Here is a 6,899-nt window from a genome sequence, read left to right on the forward strand (position 1 = left end):
TTTCAGCAAAGCCGAAATTAATTTAATATTTAATACGCTGCCATCTTAAATAGCCGAGTAGCCGACTACTACGTGTTAACTGTACGTTGAGGATTTGCATGAGAAAATCATGCATTATCTGTAAAAATAATTGCAAGCTTTTCGCTTTGGTATTAACATGACATTTCACATAATTTCACTTGGTGTCCTGTAGTTTTATCAAATTTCAGAGACGAATTCTACTTGAAAATTTTCCACCTTAGAAACCGATAGTAAACAAGCATGTATGTTCCAGTGAGCAACTTCTTGTGCAGGTTTATAGAACTTGTGGACCAGAATGTTGCGAGTGTCTTTTAGTGATGGATTCTATGCTGTTACAACTTACAGATTACAATACGTATCTGAAGCCGAATCTATTAGTTGTACAGTGTGTTTGGTTCATTTTTAGTAAAGGAAAGGAATAGAAGAGAAAGGATCGGAAGAGAAAAGAATGGAAGAGAAAGGAAAAAAACCTTAATTTGTCATGTTTGGTATAAATTTTCTCTTTTCTTTCAATTCTCCTACTTTTGGGAGGAAAGGAAAGTGAAATTTTATTAAAGAGTCTTTCCTTCCAATTCCTCCCATTTCCTTTCACTTAAATTTTTTTAATGAACCAAATATTAAAAAGTAATAAATTTCCTTCCACTTCCTTTCTTTTCCTTCCAAATCCTTTCTACCAAACAAGCTGGTACTGTATTGTTCTCGACCTTTTCTCGCGTGTATGTCAAATTATTTTCAATCATTATACTCCCTCCGTCCTTTATTAGTTTACCCCTATTTTAAGGGTGTCCCTTATTAGTTTACCCCTTTCTTTTTTTTGCTATTTTTGGAATGGGACCACAAACTTTTCATCACACATATATTCAACTTTAAGTATAAATAATCTTTTCTCTCTCTTTGTATGCCCCACAATACTATTCCTCCTAAAACTAAGTACAAAAGAAAGGGGTAAACTAATAGAGGACGGAGGGAGTATTTAGGAAAACTTGTTTAGAGTATCTTATAAGATACTCCATTTGTTTCACAATATTTTTAAGATTCAAGGCATGTAGTTTTAGATGATAAGTTGTTATTTGGTTATCAATTGTTATTTTATTGAAACGATGTGATAGGAGTTAGTAGTTAGTAGTTAGTAAAAGTAGTATTATTTTATTTTAAGGAGAAAGAATGTGTTCCATGGTTAGAGTTGGTAGGTAATAAGAGTGATATTATTTTATTTGGAGCAAAGAGAGTGTGAACCAATAGTTAAAAGGTAGAATGATTAAAATAATAATGGGTCATATCCCAAAATAAAAGTGTAAAGAGTATTTTGAGACAGATAAAAAAAGAAAGTGTGAAGAGTATTATGGGACAGAAGGAGTACAATTTTCTAAACTTAATACCTTATTAAAAAAAATATCTTGACAAAAATTCACGAGTAGTACTGAATTTCAAGATATGTTTGAAATATTCAATATTCATGAAAAACTCTTATGAACCGATTGCACACTAATTAGCGTTTACCTAATAGATGTTATGTATGTTGTAATGATTACAACTTCTACTATTTTGTCTTTCTCTCTATTCAAATTTCCTTGCCTTTTCAGTTTTTCTCTCATAATTGCTTTATGTTCTCTCTCTTCAAATTATTACTTTATTTTTCAGTTTTTGTGATATATTTGATTGTCTAATCGGACCTGATATAAAATATTAGGATTATATAGTTAGTTTCGACATAGTCTGTTTGTGTGTGGTATAATGTGTTTCTCTGTAAAATATTATGTTTATTTGTGATAGTGTTTTTTGTGCTATAGTGTATTTTTTTGTGAAATAATGTGTTTCTTTATTATATAGTGTATATGTTTATGATATAATGTGTTTATAGTTGATTGTACAATTGAATTTGTTATACAAAATTACAATAATATTGTCAGTTTTGATATAGTATGTTTGTATGTGGTATAATGTATTTCTATGTGCTATAATGTTTTTTTTTAGTGTATATGTTTGTGTTACAGTATATTCGTTTGTGATATAGTTTATTTCTCTCTTATATAGTGTATATGTTTGTGATATAGTGAGTTTTTTTGTGTATTACAATAGGGTGTATCCCGATTCACGTGTGTAAGCCTGGTGCATACTAATTTTTACCGTAAATTAGGTCCACATAACACAAGTCGAATTGTCAATTTTCAGTATTTTTGTTTCATTATGAGGTCAAGCTTAAATAATTCCCAAAGGGTTGGAATATTTAGGCGGTCATGATAGAGGTTTCTAATTAATTTTGACTTAGTCAAACAAATTTTAGATTTAATAAAAAATGAGAACAAATTCATGAATGTTTAAGAGAATAGAAAAATGGCCAAATTTTATTTGGTTAATCAGCACAAAAACATAGAGTTGAAGCTTAAAGTAAACTTGTATTAGTAACTTTATCTCTCTAAAACCGAGAGTCTTTCTCACTAATTGTGAGTATTTCGTTCTGTCTTCTCGTTTACTGTAGTTCTCACAATTTCATGCAAAATCCCTTCAAGAAATAGTCTGCACGCGTCATTCTTTTGCATTTCTGCAGAAGAACTTTCTAACTAACCCAATCTCGTTGGTTAACTTGCGCAGGAAATCGATTTCTCAAATCTAGGTTTGTTAGTAAGTTTCTAGGTTTTGCAATTGTTTCCCATGCATCCATTACCCAATAAGGATATATCATGCATATTTCTTCTCTTTCTCAATCTGGTTTTCTGCCGGCCAGTGTTTGACTATTTAGTACTCTTCATGTTCTTCCAACTTCTCATTAACTCCTTTTTCTATCTTCATTAACTTCATGTACTCCATTCCGTTTTCATTTACTCCCCTTTTCTTACATGCAAGAAAATAACGAGTGTAGAAATTTTCATATGGGGGATAACAGACATATTCCAATTTATACAGTTGAACGATGGAATATCATCACGAGGATCAATTAATTCCCCCATATGAAAATTTCTACACTCGTTATTTTCTTGCATGTAATTCCCCCAAATTTTGTTGTTGGTGTAGATGATGTAAGTCGCAGGAGTGGACTTGTAGTTTTAGGTTGGACTTTTAATGCTGTAGTAGATAAATGCAGTTGTCAAAACTTTATCCTATGTAATATTGTCGAATCTAGTGGAGAAAGTTGTTATATTTGTTTCTTGTATGGAGCTCCTTTGTCGGAAAATCAGGCTCAAGTTTAGGATCTAGTTCTATATCACATTATGTCTCTTCCAAACTATCTCATACTTGGAGATTTTAATTAAGTTAAACGTTTTGAGAACAAAATTGGTGGCTCAAGTTCAATACGTGGATGGATGTAATTCATGTTGGAGATCTAAGTCTCTTCTTAATGAAGTACCATTCTCTGGACTTAGATTCACTTGGTCAAACAAACAACTTGGTTCAAATCTCATACTAGAAAGATTGAACCGAGCCTACACTTCATCATCTTGGGATTCATTATTTCTAGATCACATTCTCTTACATGAACTTATAGTGTGCTTTGATCATGCAGCTATTGTATATTTTACCTTTAATTTGCAGAATCTTGGTAGAGACCATATCAAATAGAAACCTGTTGTCTTCTTCATCTTGAAATTGTTAGACATTGTAAATGAAGTTTCCTTGTTGTGGTTCACCAATGTTTAGAGTCCAATCTTATTGTAAAAACTATAGTTCATAGGCTTCGAAGTTGGTGTCCTTAACATAAGAAAACCTATGGCATAAATGTGAAAAATTTATGCGATGATCTTGCCTCGCTTGGGCAAGCAGTCTTAAATAGTGTTACTTGTAATAATTATATACATTCCTTTGTTAATTATTTACCTACTTTGCATACGACTTTTTTGTTCTGGAAACAAAGAATGAAGGATAGTTGGACAATGCTTGGAGACAGCCCATCATCTTTTTTATATGCAAAGGTTAAAAAGCAAACGTCCTGGAATGCTCTCACTACTATTAGAAATAAATGAGGAGAATGGGTTGAAGATCTATCAACAATTGTTAAAGTGGTAAAAGATATTATTGGAAAGACATAACTGACCAAGTTCTCAGGGAGTTACATTTTCCAGCACTTTCAGAATTATATAATGCTACAATAATGCTTCTGTTTTTGGCTAATGAAATTAAACAAGCCATGTTTTCTATCTCATCTTCAAAATCGCCTAGTCTAAATGACATTATTGTGGAATTTTTCAAGCATCATTGGCATCGAGTTGGTCCTGATGTGGTCAAAGGTATTCAAAGCTTCTTCACTACTGGTTTCCTTCTAAAAGAATGGAACAACACTATTCTTGTTATGTTTCATAAGGTCGATTATCCAACTGAGGTCCACAACTTAGACCTATAAGTTTATGCACTACAACCTACAACTGTCTTGCCAAGTGCTTGGTGACTAGAATGAAACTACCTGCCAGATTTGGTAACTAACTACCAACATGCTTTTATTCCGGGGAGGAATATGTCAAACAATGTTCTCTTAGCTCATGAACTTTTTCATTTCATCAATTCAAAGAAGTCTAAGATTTCAACTTATGCTGCAATAAAAATTGATTTAAATAAAGCTTATGACGGTCTCATAGGGATTTTGTACTCAAGCTTTTGTGAGCATATGGTTTTCCTCCGTCTTGAATTCAATGGACTCGTCAAAGTATTTCAACTATCTCCCCTTCAAAATCTTGGGAATAGTAACATATTTGACCCTCTCTTTTCTAAATGTGGACTTAGGCAAGGTGATGTCATCTCACCTTACCTATTTATACTATGTATGGACATTTACTCTAGGATGTTAACTATTGCTGAACATCTTAGGCTTATTAAAGGTATTAGAGTCATTCGTAAAAGTCCTTCCATATCACATCTTTTTTTGCTGACGATACTTACTCTTTTTGAAGACTACACCTCAAGCATGTAATGAACTTACAAAGATTTCTAATAGGTTTTGTGTCATTTTAGGGTCTAATATAAATTTATTAAAGTCTTTTATTAAGTTTATCCTAATACTAGTCCTATAGATCAATCTTTGTTTAAGGATATCCTAAATATGAATCACCAATCTTCTTTAGGCGTTCATCTAGGTGTCCTTATTGATATTCAAGGTTCTAAACCAACGCACTTCCATTATTTTATTGATATTATTCCTCAAAAAATACTAAGCAAGAATGCTCTTCACCTATCTCACTCTACAAAACTCATTCTTATAAACACATTCTTAGTTGTTATGATATCTCATATCTTATCTTCCTTCCATATTCCTATTGGTGTAGCTAATAATTTAGATTCTATGATGATCTCGTTTCCTTGGGAAAAACATGGTAGGAAAAGTATTCATTGGGTAAAGAAAGATATTGTTCATTTGCCTAAAGACATGTGAGGCTTAGGTATCAGGTCTATTACTAACCCAACTAATTTACTATCTATGATGTTTACTGCTAATAAACCAATTGCACTCACAACGGGTAAGTTTGTCAAGAAGTCTCATGTCCTTAAATCCCGGGGTTTTCAAAAGCTTCAAAGGTCAGAACAACTTCTATTGGAAGGATATAGTTAGAAAATTCGCACAGGAGCAAAAGTTAAGACCTTTTCTATGCCTTGGATAGCTGGGCAGAATCCCTTTGGCTAGATCAAACATTCCACTTCATCAAATACAAAGCTCAAAGGTGCATGATTATATTAATATTAACCAACATATTTGGAAGGTAGGGAAGGTTCAAGCTTTCTACACCCATAGAGATGCGTAGGACATTCTTTCCATGGAATTACAACTTACCCCTTCTGAGGATTATCCGGTCTTCCAATTCGTCAAGTAAGTTCACTTCAAAATCAGCCTATGTGTTTCTCATCCAACATCAACAAGATCCTTCCCTTCTTCAAGATTCCACTTCAGGAGAAGTTTTCAAGATCTTATGGCACCTACCTATCCTTTCCAAGTGGAAATTTTTTCTCTGGAAATCTACTTTGCGATTGTCTACCTACAAGAGAACGGCTCCACTTAAGAAATATAGATGAATCCCCCTATTATGATGTCTGCAAAACAATTACAAAGACTTCTCAACATATGTTCCTTTTATGTCCAATAGCACAAGGTGTTTGGCAACACCTTCATACTACTATTCAAACTCAAAATGCTAACCACTCATCTTGTTCTAAGTGACTTATCCATTATACTGCTCCTTTACAGCCGGGATGGGTTGCAAAGTGACAGAATGAAAAAACTTTTGTTTACTATTTGGAGCATTTAGATTCATAAAAATGAACGTATCTTTCGAGATGAACAACCAAGTGTTCAAAGAGTTACACAACTAAAGAGTGCGCTTGAAAGCAATGTCTAGATTGGGTTCCCTTCCTTTTTTGATTCACTTCGCTTTCTTCATCCACTAGAAGCGCTTTCACTTACTCCAGCAAGTCTAAAGGAATCCATATGGGCTCTTCAAGGGTTGGATATTATCATCTAATCCAATTTGATGCAGACTATAAAGAAACACAAAAGCAACTGGCTTTGACTGGACTCTTGAGGATAGAGTTCATAACACTACTTCACAACATCAAAAAAGGAGGGGGAGATTATGAAAGTGTTGTCTCTACAATTCACGCTAAAACTCAAGCATTTCTCAAAGCTATTTCATGGGATTCCAACCACAATATGAGACGCACAATATTCTACACTAATAGCACAAACCTTAGGACCTATTTGCATGATGTTACATCAACTCCAATTGATCTCAAACGGTCCCTCTCACAAATTTATGCCTTAGCTAATAGCTTTGATTGGTGATTTTTGCTAAACATGAATCGTCAACAGGTTCAGATAGCTCATGATTTAAATTAAATCTGTGCTCAAACTTCTTCCAAATTCACCACAAGCTTGCCGTAATTTTTCTTTTTTAATTCGA

Source organism: Beta vulgaris, chromosome 4 (assembly GCF_026745355.1).
Source record: "Beta vulgaris subsp. vulgaris cultivar EL10 chromosome 4, EL10.2, whole genome shotgun sequence".
In the NCBI taxonomy this organism is placed as follows: Eukaryota; Viridiplantae; Streptophyta; class Magnoliopsida; order Caryophyllales; family Amaranthaceae; genus Beta; species Beta vulgaris.